A 12,050-nucleotide genomic window follows, 5' to 3' on the forward strand; every position below is an offset into this window, starting at 1 on the left:
ACAGACTTACTGCTGATTTACATGAATATAAACTTATTGTAGAGAAGTGGCCCATCTGACTTTTAATATTCAGGCACTTCAGTGTCATATTTGAGAGGAGCTGTATTATTATCTAAAGCAAATAAGTCATTCTCAATGAAGTTCTGCATCCTACGGCCCAATGTGGTGAATAAAATCAATTCACCCAGTCGTCAGCAGATATCATAATGCAGATAATTGGAGCTATGTAAAGCAGGTTCCTTGATTATTAACTGTAATGTAAATACTGAATTTAGGAAAAGTAATGTATTTTAGACAATCAGCAGCTTGTTGAGAGCCTTAAAAACAGAAAAGTCATGCTGAATAAGTTGAATGAATATCACATGCAATGACAATCTAAAAAAGTATTTTAGATTTTGAAACAAAGATACGTTTTGGCCTCTGTACACCACCACATGAATTTGAAATGAAACACTCAATATGTCAGTGAAATTGAAACAAAAATGTGGCATTAACCATTCAGGCATACAGACACGTTCATACACACATGCATTTTCGGGGTTCATAGATAATAATAAAAATAATACATAATTAAATTTAAGGACACTGAAACTGAAACCCATGGACATGACCAACAAGTTGTTTGTGGGTTTTCTTGACTTTAGTCTTTGTGTTCACTTGGTGAAAAACATGCTCTACTTTAATTTACTTGCTTAGTCATGGTACACCTGGCCATGCAACTACTTGTCAGTCATCTGTTCCATTATTTATAAACCAACCCAACTTTTGTGACAGTTTAAAATTTTTAGACAATCATTTAACCTAACAGTTACTGTAAGATCACAGCTACTGTTCATGCAGCTGCACACAGTCAGAGCAAACTGTTGCTGAAAATAGTGTTAAGACAGTTGCTGAATTAAAGAGTGAACTTAAATGTGCGTGTCTTTGCGTGCGTGCTCGAGAGAGTGAGTGCCCTCTGTCATTGGGTGTTGCTACATTACCTGGATGCTAGCTGACAGCGATGGGAGATTTAACTGTACAGCAAAGCACCTCAGGATGGCAACTAGTCCACCATGGACTCTAAAGTGTCATTTAACCCCCCTATTACAGAATTTTTTTTTATTAATTACCACAAGTGCTATCATTTGCCAGACTACATAAATTACCTTTCTCACCTGATTTCTCACCTGGTTTCTATTGCTTTCATTACTTTACCAGGAATTAAGAGGTAGGAAACATTTGGCAGGATGTGTAGGAACATGAAGATCATTTGCCCCAGAGGTTCACAATTCAATTGAGACCTCCTGAGTTTTAGGCACTTTGTACAGAGGTGGACATCACAGCTTCAGAAAGTACAAGTCCTGCCACTTATTGTTCCATTAATTAACTAAAGCAGCTGATTTTAATTAACACAACTCTTTACCCGGGACCGAACTAATTAGGGACATTACCTGTTTTGTGCACAGAGAAAACTGATATGATGTCCTGATACTTTTGACCATCACTGTATATCTCTCTCTCTCATGTGTGTGTGTGTGTGTGTGTGTGTGTTTAGATTCAATTCGAAGATACTTTTTAAAGTCAAATATTTTAGTTTAATAAATTCAGTAGTATTTGCATTTTAAAATTAATGATTCAAAAGTGATTAAATTTCAAAATGTGTTTTTCAAAGGCTGATACAAATTTAATAATTATGATGCTAATTTGCTTAGTAGTCTTGTCAAAGCTTAGAAATACTTCACAAAAAGATAATAGGAGCAGATAGTTAAAAAAATAAATTAAAATAAAAAGAACAGAAGAAAAATAACAGAAAAATAAATAGATTAATAAAAAGCAGAATAGTAGATAAATGTATATAAAATACAGACATTCAATTTTGTAGTCAAAGATAAAGTCACACATGAACATTATTTAAACATAAATTAAAGCAAGGTTAATATTAATGATACTGCTAACAATAATAATAATAATAATAATAACAATAATAGTAACATCAACAGCGATTAGTGAGTGTGTGTGAGATTTGGTGTGGTGTGGTCACTCGCTGCCCCTCACTTGGTGGCAGGTGTGTGAGTGTATTGTACTGCTAGTGTGCTCTCTCCCTGTGCTCCGCCCTAGTTTGTCGGTGTCGGGGAAGCAGTTGAAATTGTGGATGATGATAAGGTGCAGCTCTTTCTGTGTTATTGAGTGTGCACTGCTGGCACAGTCTCTTCTCTCGGGGCAGCAGGTCTGTCCGATCTAACTGATGTCTTTGCTCAACTCTTGGTACTGCAGAGCTTCATAATGGTGTGAGTGTGGCTCGCTCTTTTTTAGAGGTTTTGAGAATTTCCTGGGTCTCAATTAGATGTTTGTCTTATTAGCTGAATTGCTGGAGTGTAATCGAGCCAGACACTTTGCCACCATACAGGGCAATAGGTTCAATTACTCATTCAAATATTTTTAGGCAAATGAAGTTTCCACAAATGTTTGTCTTTTAATGGCATAGAAGGCTGTCACGACACGTCAGGTCATGCCCACCTGTAAAACTAAACCATGATCACCCATGACTTCACACTCCAGTTCACTGCTTTCGTTTTGACGCCTGGAGCAGCACACCTGTTCCTCATTTCATTCAGCTCTCTGCTCTATAAAACCTGTTTTTCGCACTTGCCAGATTGTGGGACTCGTTGCCCAGTTCTCCAGCAACTTTATCTTCTTGCTTCTCGAATCTCGACCCACACTTTGTTTTACGGATAATGCTTTTGCTTCACGTCTTGGATTGCTTTTTGTTTGAATTCGGATCACAGACGCTGATCTTCCACTTCCACGTTGTCTTCGCGTGCACCGCGCCTCTGCTTTGGAACCCAGCCCACGCACACCTCCTCTTCACGAGGCAACCAGTGCATTCAACAACGCACTCTGCACTTGGATCCACCACACCTGCTCGGATCGTAACAGAGGCTCTGCGTGCTTTTTCTTTCAGTTCATACACTGCAAGGTTAAAGTTTCCGGTGGAGCTCATTGTAAGTCCAAGGTAGGCATAATTTTACAATATTCAATCTCATGTGTACCTATAGTAGTTTAAATGAGTGTTTTGTTCCTTGAGAGCTGGATGTTTTTAGGAAGTTTGAAGTCATGTAGAGTGAGACCGGGCGCTGCAGATCGCTCTAATAATGTTGGGCTTAAACAGCGGCCCGGCCTCACTCTGCCATTCAGAGAGATGATATACGAGTTTCCTGTGTACATTGATTTAAACATGATTTACCCCCTACACCAATTTCCAACACTATGTAGAACAGTCCTTAGTGCCAAATGGAATCAAAAGCCTTTCTGAAATTAATAAAACAGGGAAATATTTCTTTCAACAACTATGTGAGGGTGTGTGGGGTGTGTCCGTTCAGAATCCCATCAGGTTTCAGTTTGTTCATTTTGTCTTTATGTTCCTGCTCAGTAACCAGAGAGTCTAGGAGATTTTGGTTATTTTTTATGAGAATTTATGAAAACCATTTGTTCCTGAAACTAATCAAATAAAAAAAACACTAAGATTTGTAAGCACTGGAAAAAGGTAGTGTGAACTGATGAGTGCAGATTGACCCTGTTCCAGAGTGATGAGTGCGTCAGGGTCCAAAGGGAGGCTCCCATCATGTCTGGTTTTGCTTTAGAGGAAGAAGGGAAAAAAAAAACTTTGCATATTGCAAATTCTTTCAAAAAGACTTGGTAATATTCCCAGACTGGCAATGGCATGTTGATGTGGCTGTTGACTCGATTTTGATGGGCAGTGAATCTATTGGAGCACCTCTACAACATATAGGGCCTACAGTGGCAAGAAAAAGCATGTGACCCTTTTGGAATTTCATGGTTTTCTAGACTGAATTGTCATAAAATGTGATCAAAAGTACTGACAAATATAATGTGCCTAAAATAATAATACAAAAAAATTCTGATCTGTTTTTATAGAGAAAAACCATAAAAACCTTATAGTGCTAGTGGAAAAGTGTGTCAATTCTTGAGTTAATCAAGTCAAGTCAAGTGGGCTTTTGTCATCATTTCAACAATATACAGTTCAGTACACAGTGAAACAAAACAGAGTTCCTCCAACACAGAGGTGCTACATACATGTAACATAAATTAACAGAAACTAACTAGCTATCTAGCACACCTAAATTAGCTGACGTTTTAAGACAAACCAAATTTACACCATAAATTATAAAGAACTATACTAAGATCGTGGACTAAGGTAGTGCAAGTTAATGACATGATGGATAAAAAACAGTAAACATTCTTGTGAGTAGTAGCTCACAAGAAGCTTAGTAGTAGCAGAGATGAGAGAGTCCTTGTGCAAATAGCAGCTAATAATATAAATATTTGTGCAAAAAAACAGTTCCGTGTTTGGTGTTGAAATTTGCTGGATGGTTATAGATCAGTGTATATGTCCGTGTGTGTTTATCAGTCCAGTCTTATTTTATAGAGGTGAATGTTTGCCTCTGTGTGTGAGTGTGTGCGTGCATCAGTCCAGTCCTTTCTTGGTGAGTAGACACATGGTATGTGGGTAGAAGATTTGCATGGTTGAAATCTCCAGCAACAATAAACAGTCCATTGGGGTGTGTGTTCTGTAATTCACTGATCCGGCCATGCTGTTCACAGAGCGCTCCCTTAGCATTAGCGCTAATGTACACGATAATGAAAGCGGTGGTGTAAAAAGGTCTACATCTAACAGTCACAAACTCCACCAGTGATGAGCAATAACTATAAACTAGCACAGAGTTCTAGAACTCTGTCTCTGAACCATGTCCCTGTGAAAACAAAGACACAGCAGTCTCTAACCTCACGCTGTGTAGTCTGTTGGAGTCGGATGTAGTCCAGTTTATTGTCCAGGGAGCAGACGTTGGATAAGATGATGGACGGAAGAGCCGGCCGTCTAGGGTTTGTTTTTAGCTTAGCACAGACTCCACTGTCTTGTTATTTCAAGACTGGACTACTGCAACTCACTCCTGGCAGGCCTGCCTCTGTCCATGATTCGTCCTCTGCAACTGATCCAGAATGCAACAGCACATCTCGTTTTTAACCTTCCCAAGTTCTCCCACACCACACCACTCCTCCGCTCCCTGCACTGGCTTCCTGTAGCTGCCTGCATCAAATTCAAAATGCTGATGCTTGCCTACAACGCTAAGAATGGCCCAGCACCCACTTACCTCTTTGCTCTATTCACACCACGCACTGCACCACGTTCCCTCCGATCCTCCAGCACTGCTCGCCTCATCCCACCATCTCTCAGGGATCGAGGGCGACCTTCATCCAGGCTCTTTTCTGTTCTGCCAAATGCCTAAATGTAAATGACAGGTCCATTACAGGACCATGCACGATCCGTGCACGGAATGTGATCCCCTGCGATGACACAGTTAGCGATGTCCGCCCCATAAACGCCCCCACACGCTTTCTAAAAAAATGGTTGCAATGATGGAGCATTGACTGCTTCAGTTAACTGCAGTGTCCAAGCAGCCGTGTACTATATTAAATATATAACATAACTTACGTCAACATAGTTTTATAAATAGATGTGTGGTAAAAAAGAGGGAAAAAACGATTAATAAAACTGATTTAAATCACTCAATACACAACCCATGATGCTCATGCTATTTTTAAATAATTAACTAATTAAACTACTTATTGCAATATTTTCATGACATCCTTAACAATCCTTAAAGACACAGTAACATCTGTAATTTATCTATACCGATCGTTGTAGGTACAGAATACAAGTGGGGCTATGTACAGTATTATACAGTGTATTTTATCTATTTCCGTTTAATACACTGGTAGATAATATTTTGCTGCAAAGTAAAGCTTAAAATGTAACTTCTGCTTGGGTTTGTTTTCGTTATATTTTTCATATTTTCATTTATGTTTTTTTTTGCTGATAGTCAAAAATTGGCATAACAAATCTATTAATAACGCATAATATATGAAACAAATATCTGTCCATACGGATCAGTATGTCTTTAGTCATTTAACCAGCATAACGTTCCTCCATCAAAGATCTGATGGGACATTAATCACTTATCACAACGGTGAATAGATGCGGCAGCAGAGACAAATTAAATCCCCATAAACATTCACACCTGAAAACAATACTAACAGAACTAAACAGTTCCAGAGGGTCAGCGCCTGTTATCAGGACAGGAATCACCTACAGGATACTACTGTAATTTTTACTGCTTATATATTTTTGCCATAGTTTCATTTGGTTTTACGTGATTTCATATGTTATTTGTGTGTGTGTGTGTGTGTGTGTGTGAGAGAGAGAAAGAGAGAGAGCTCGTGTGCGCGTGAGAGGGCTTACAGGTATATTGTGATTTGTCCAAAGTTACTAAACCTGGCTTACTACTACTTTAAAAATATATATAAAAACATAAATATAAAAACAATTGACTATTATTGTCAGGGTCAAGTTTACGGGGCTTCTCAGTTTTTCGTTAATTTTACTTCTGACTCAAAACCAATGTGGCTTATTAAGCGTTATAAGCGTTTAGCTTGCTAGCTCCTGTACATCTATCCTCAGCTTGTGTCCTTCATGAACTGCATCACATTATATTCCAGTCACAGAAATAACCTGCGGATTAACTTTTACCTAAAGAATAAATTAATACTGAATTAATCCAGACAACACGCGATTAGATTCTGAAGGTATTTTCAGAGAGCACAAACACTCTTCATCGATTGGAATCTTTTTGATTAAAAGAGGAGTGACATTGTGAGTTTGTGACACTGACAGTAAGCTGTAATGTTAACTCCAGACTTGGTAAACAGATCATTAAGTTATCTAAAGTTACATCTGCCCGCTGCTGGTGCTGCCAGTGATTTTCAAAACGGCCAATAAAAAACTAAACTGGGAAATAAACTGTAAACTACCCCAAACAAATTTTATAAAATGAAACACCACTTACCACGAATTGTCTATTAAGCCGCCATTTTCATCTCTAGTGCAGTTTGGTAGCATCAGTTAAGCGGGAGTGGGGGTGGGTTGTTAAAATCACGTGATTGCAACTCAGCGCAGCTAATTTGCTGGCGTGTGTTACCGTGTCCTTGAGAACAAAGCACCATCTAGTGGTGGAACCAGGTAAATGAATAAATAGGGCTTAAATGGGCGTGTTTACTGTGAAATCTTGGCACGCCTTTCTGGCAGTAGAGGGAGGGGGAACTTTGCCGTCCATAGGGCAGCCGTACGCCATTTGCACGCCATTCACACGGCTGCGGCTATTTGACGTGGCTCCATCTGTAGCTTTTCCTGCAACTCATCCTGAATGTAGTTTACCGGGTTATTGAGTTCCGAACATGAAGCAGAGTTATACAAAAAATAAACAGCTTTTGTTTGTGTAGTGGTAAAACCAAGTTGCAATGTCCAATTTGTCCCTTGTTTCTTTGCCACTGTGAGAGGTGTTGATGCAATATTCTGACGCGTGCAAGTTGAATGAATAGATCTAGAGAAAGACTTGATGGTGTTCCAAACAATAACTCAAGTTTATTAAATCAAAGTAAAAATGATTTCCAACATGACAAAAATAAACAAGTTAAAGATTGCTTGCTGGCTTGTTGCACCATGCCCTCTAAGCTCCATGTGCATGGTCAAGAAATTGTGTGCTCTCGCACCAGTGCCCCCCTCCTGTTTGGGGTGGCATCTCACTTTAAACATTTTTCCCCTCTCACCTATAGAGGGCACACACTCAGAGAAATAAACAGAATTAACAATACAGCAACAAAATATTCAAGTAAATATGAAGAAAAATATGAAAGATAAATATGGCTCCTACAGTCACATATGCAGTTTCACACAGTATGATATGCAGTAAAATGCTTACACACCTGTGACCTTAAATAAAAATAAATAAATAAATAAAAAAAGAACATTCAATTAGAACACCAGACTAATATTGTTTTTTTGCATTAGGACTTATTCTCTTTCCATTTTTGCACATTGCATATTTATGGACATTTACGATCACTGCACATTGGCACACTCGTACATTTACATTTCTGGACATTGGCACATCTACACATTTATGCACATTTGCACAATTCATGGACATTCCTATTTATTTCTACTACAATCCAGTTCTTTTTCAATGTATAAATCTTTTTTTTTTTCACTGTACATAATGTACATACAGTGGGACCTTGGATTACAAGCATAATTCGTTCCAGAAGTGGGCTCGTATTCCAAAACACTCGTAAACCAAATTTAATTTTTCCATAGGAAATAATGGAAACTTAAATGGTTCAAGTTCAAGTAGGCTTTAGTGTCACTTCAACCATATACAGTACAGTTAGTACACAGTGAAGTGAAAAAAATGTTCCTCCAGGACCAAGGTGCTACATGCAACATAAATTTACAACATAAATTAACAGAAAACTGAACTAGTTAACTAAGAGGCCTAGTTAGCTGGCTAGCAGAGACAGATAGACCTGACAACATAAATTTACAACATAAATTAACAAAAACTAACTAGCTAAGGAAGACTATCTACAGGTTTTACAGACAACATAAAGTGCACGTGCAAATGTGCAAACAAGAGCAACAGCAAAGTGACAGTGCGACAAACACAACATAACATAACATAATAATATGGTGTTGAGGTAGTGGAGAAACAGTAAACATTCCTTAATGTAGCAGCAAGAATTAAGGAATTAGTGCAAAAAGTAGTCCAGTAATGAATATTGTGCAAAAGAACTAAACAGTGAAGCATTTACAGATTGGTGTGTACGATAATTTGGTAATGTAGGTCAGTGTGTCTGCGCTTGTTTAGATTAGTCAGTCCAGTCTCAATGTTTTGAGGTAGTTGAGTTAAGCTGTGTGATAATGTTCATTCCAGTCCCTTTTTGTTGAGGAGACGGATGGCTTGTGGAAAAAAGCTGTTGCACAGTCTGGATGTGTGTGCCCGAATGCTTCGGTACCTTTTTCCAGATGGCAGGAGTGTGAAGTGTGTGTGAGAGGGGTGTGTCCGATCAGCCACAATGCTGGTGGGTTTGCGGATGTAGCATGTGGTGTAGATGTCTTTAATAAAGGGGAGAGAGACCCCGATGATCTTCTCTGCTGTCCTTACTATCCGCTGTAGGGTTTTGCGATCCGATATGGCACAAAACCAGACAGTGATGCAGCCGCTCAGGATGGTGTTATAGAAGGTGTTTGGGAACCTGAGAGGAGGGGGGCTGTAAAGCCGAGAGAGAGTGTGTGTGTGTGTTTGTTGGTGTAAGTGAACGAGCGCACACACACACACACACACACACACACACACACACACACACACACACACTCGTCTTTACAGCCCTCCTCCTCTCAGGTTCCCAAACGAACACACAGAAACTCTGCTCTGTCGCGATTGTTTTCAAAGGTAAGGTTTTTCTCTCTCTTGCACTCAGCAGGGGAGATGATTACCTACAAATCCGAAGCCCAAGGGAGAGAAAAACCCTTGGCTCAGTTGTGATGACGTGACGCTCGGCGTCAAAACAAGAAGCGCATGCGCACACAAACACACATCACTGCCTCACAGTTAGTGGAAATAGTCTAAATGCAATTTTAAGTAGAGAATTCGAGACATGTTTGCACCATGTCCTTTGCAAATTTTCCATGTGTTTTCATAGTCATCTGCCTTGCAGTTCCTGATAAACTACTTAACCACTGATTGAAGGCTTCTAATGTCTTTCTTTTCCTCATCATGCAACAGATGTTCTTGAATCTGTGGACCAACAAATACACCTTCCTTGATTTTAACTTTAAGTCTTGGAAACTCTTCATAGAAATATTGGAAATCTGATTTTTGTTTGTTCATAGCCTTTACAAAGGTCATCAGGTCCAGTTTTATATGTAATACTAGTAACAAACTTTTGAAAGTCAAAAAGTGCTGGATTTTGAAAATTATTTCTTTTCTGGCTTCTGGGATTATCGGGATGGCCAGTCTTTCTTGACATAATGAGAATCTCTGACTCGACTGTCCCATTCATAGAGAAAATGGCAATAGTTTGTTTCCAACCTGCAGGCCAAGCAACAGGGCAACAACTTTTAAATCACCACAAAGCTGCCACTAATGTTCCTCATATTTAATACACCTTAGCAGTTGTTTCGTGTGAACTGCACGCCTCGACATTCTTGAGAAGTTATGAGGCATCATGATCATCAGACCCTCTCCTCCACTGTTGGCAAATATACTCGCCTATATATAAAGCTTTATCATGAAATATCTTGAAACTTTAGCCAACCAGCTCCTTTCTCACCTGTTTTTGAATTCATCTAATCAAAATATGTAAAAATTAGCAGGTTTTATCTCAGAGGTCAATCATTTCCAAAAATTTGTAGACCAGTGGTATCGACTTTAGGTTAAGTGCTGAGGGAATTCCGTTGTTGGAGACGAATTCCTTCTTTTACCCTTCTTTTGGACTGGTCTATATTAACAGCATATTATGTCGCTGCTGAGTATTTCACACTATGGACATTAAATATTAAATATTCATTGAAACTGTAGTAATGCAGAGTCAACAGTTCTGTAACTTATGTCTTTATTGACAACAACATGAAGGCACGGAATACTCACTCATCTTCTACACCGCTTTATCCTGTATTCAGGGTCGTGGGGACCTGGAGCCTCTCACAGGAGACTAAGGGCATGAGGCGGGGTACACCCTGGACAGGGTGCCAATCCATCGCAGGGCACACACACTACGAGCAATTTTGGAATGTGCAATTTGGAAATTAGCCTAACCTGCATATCTTTAGACTGTGGGAGGAAACCGGAGTACTCGTAGGAGGAAACCCACCAAGCACGGGGAGAACATGCAAACTCCATGCACACATGGAGCCTGGCCGGGGATCAAACCTGGAGGTGCAAGGCAACAGTGCTAACCACTACACCACCGTGCCGCCAGGCACCAAATAGTTATAACAAAAACCAGTAGCGCACATGCTCTCTGCTTCCGCGTTCAGCTGCTTGTTGTCGGTGCTTTCTGAACATGCCAATCCTTACCATTACTCACTACTGCCATCTAGTGGATAGGGGAATAAACCCACTGTTACTGCAGAAACAAAAACTAACACCATTGTAAAACATATGCTATTGAAACGAGTATAACTTGTTAAGAAAGTATTCATTTTATTATTGGTAATAATAATTAATTAAAGTAAATTCAGATAACTAGCCTATATAATAACGATTTCTCAATTTAATTGAAATAAATTACTGTCTTATTAATATGATGTCGTCCTCGATTATAATGAAATATATTAATCCCTTTTCAAGCTCTATATTTTCACACTCCAGCGAGACGCAATGAAGGTTTTCATTCCCTTTTTCAATGATGTGAAGACCTGTTGCTCAGTTCCCTACACTGTTCGCAGTTATTATTATTATTATTATTATTATTATTAATATTATTATTATTTTATACATAGCATAAGGGTAAAATATTATATATTTAGTGTTATCTTAAGATTTCATATGTCAAAATGGGTTTTGTAGCTCCTGGTGTTTTCCTTTCTGTGGGAAATGGATGCAAATGACTGAGTGTTTAAGGTTGCCGGAAATTTGTAAATCATAAACCTGCGAATTTATGTTCTAATTTAATAATTGATAGAGATTATGTAGGGGGCAATCCGTGGCAGGAGGGCATTTTAGAGCATAACATCGTCCCCTGTGTCAGTGTTAGCGATTAGCTTGCTAGCAACTATTGCATTAGCTGTTAGCTTGTTAGCATAAGCAGGTTAGCACAAAACCATTCAGGGTTAGGGTTAGGGTGTGACACTTGCCTCGTGGAGGGAAGTTGCTGAACCTTAAAGTGATTTGTTCTCTATAAGGGAAACGGTATCTGACGTTGACAATGAACAGACATTCCCTGTGGACAGGAAACACGTCAGACGTTACACTGGAGAGATTTGGTCTGATATTTCTACTTAAACATGTATTTTCAGTAAAGTGAAGCAATTTGCATTTAATTCATTAACTATGTAAATAAACCCAAACTATTATTTATAAAATATAAGGAAAATTAGTTTGTAATTGGCATAAACAAATTGTGACTTCTGTAAAGTGTTTTTATTATTATTATTA

This window comes from Clarias gariepinus, chromosome 2 (assembly GCF_024256425.1).
Source record: "Clarias gariepinus isolate MV-2021 ecotype Netherlands chromosome 2, CGAR_prim_01v2, whole genome shotgun sequence".
In the NCBI taxonomy this organism is placed as follows: Eukaryota; Metazoa; Chordata; class Actinopteri; order Siluriformes; family Clariidae; genus Clarias; species Clarias gariepinus.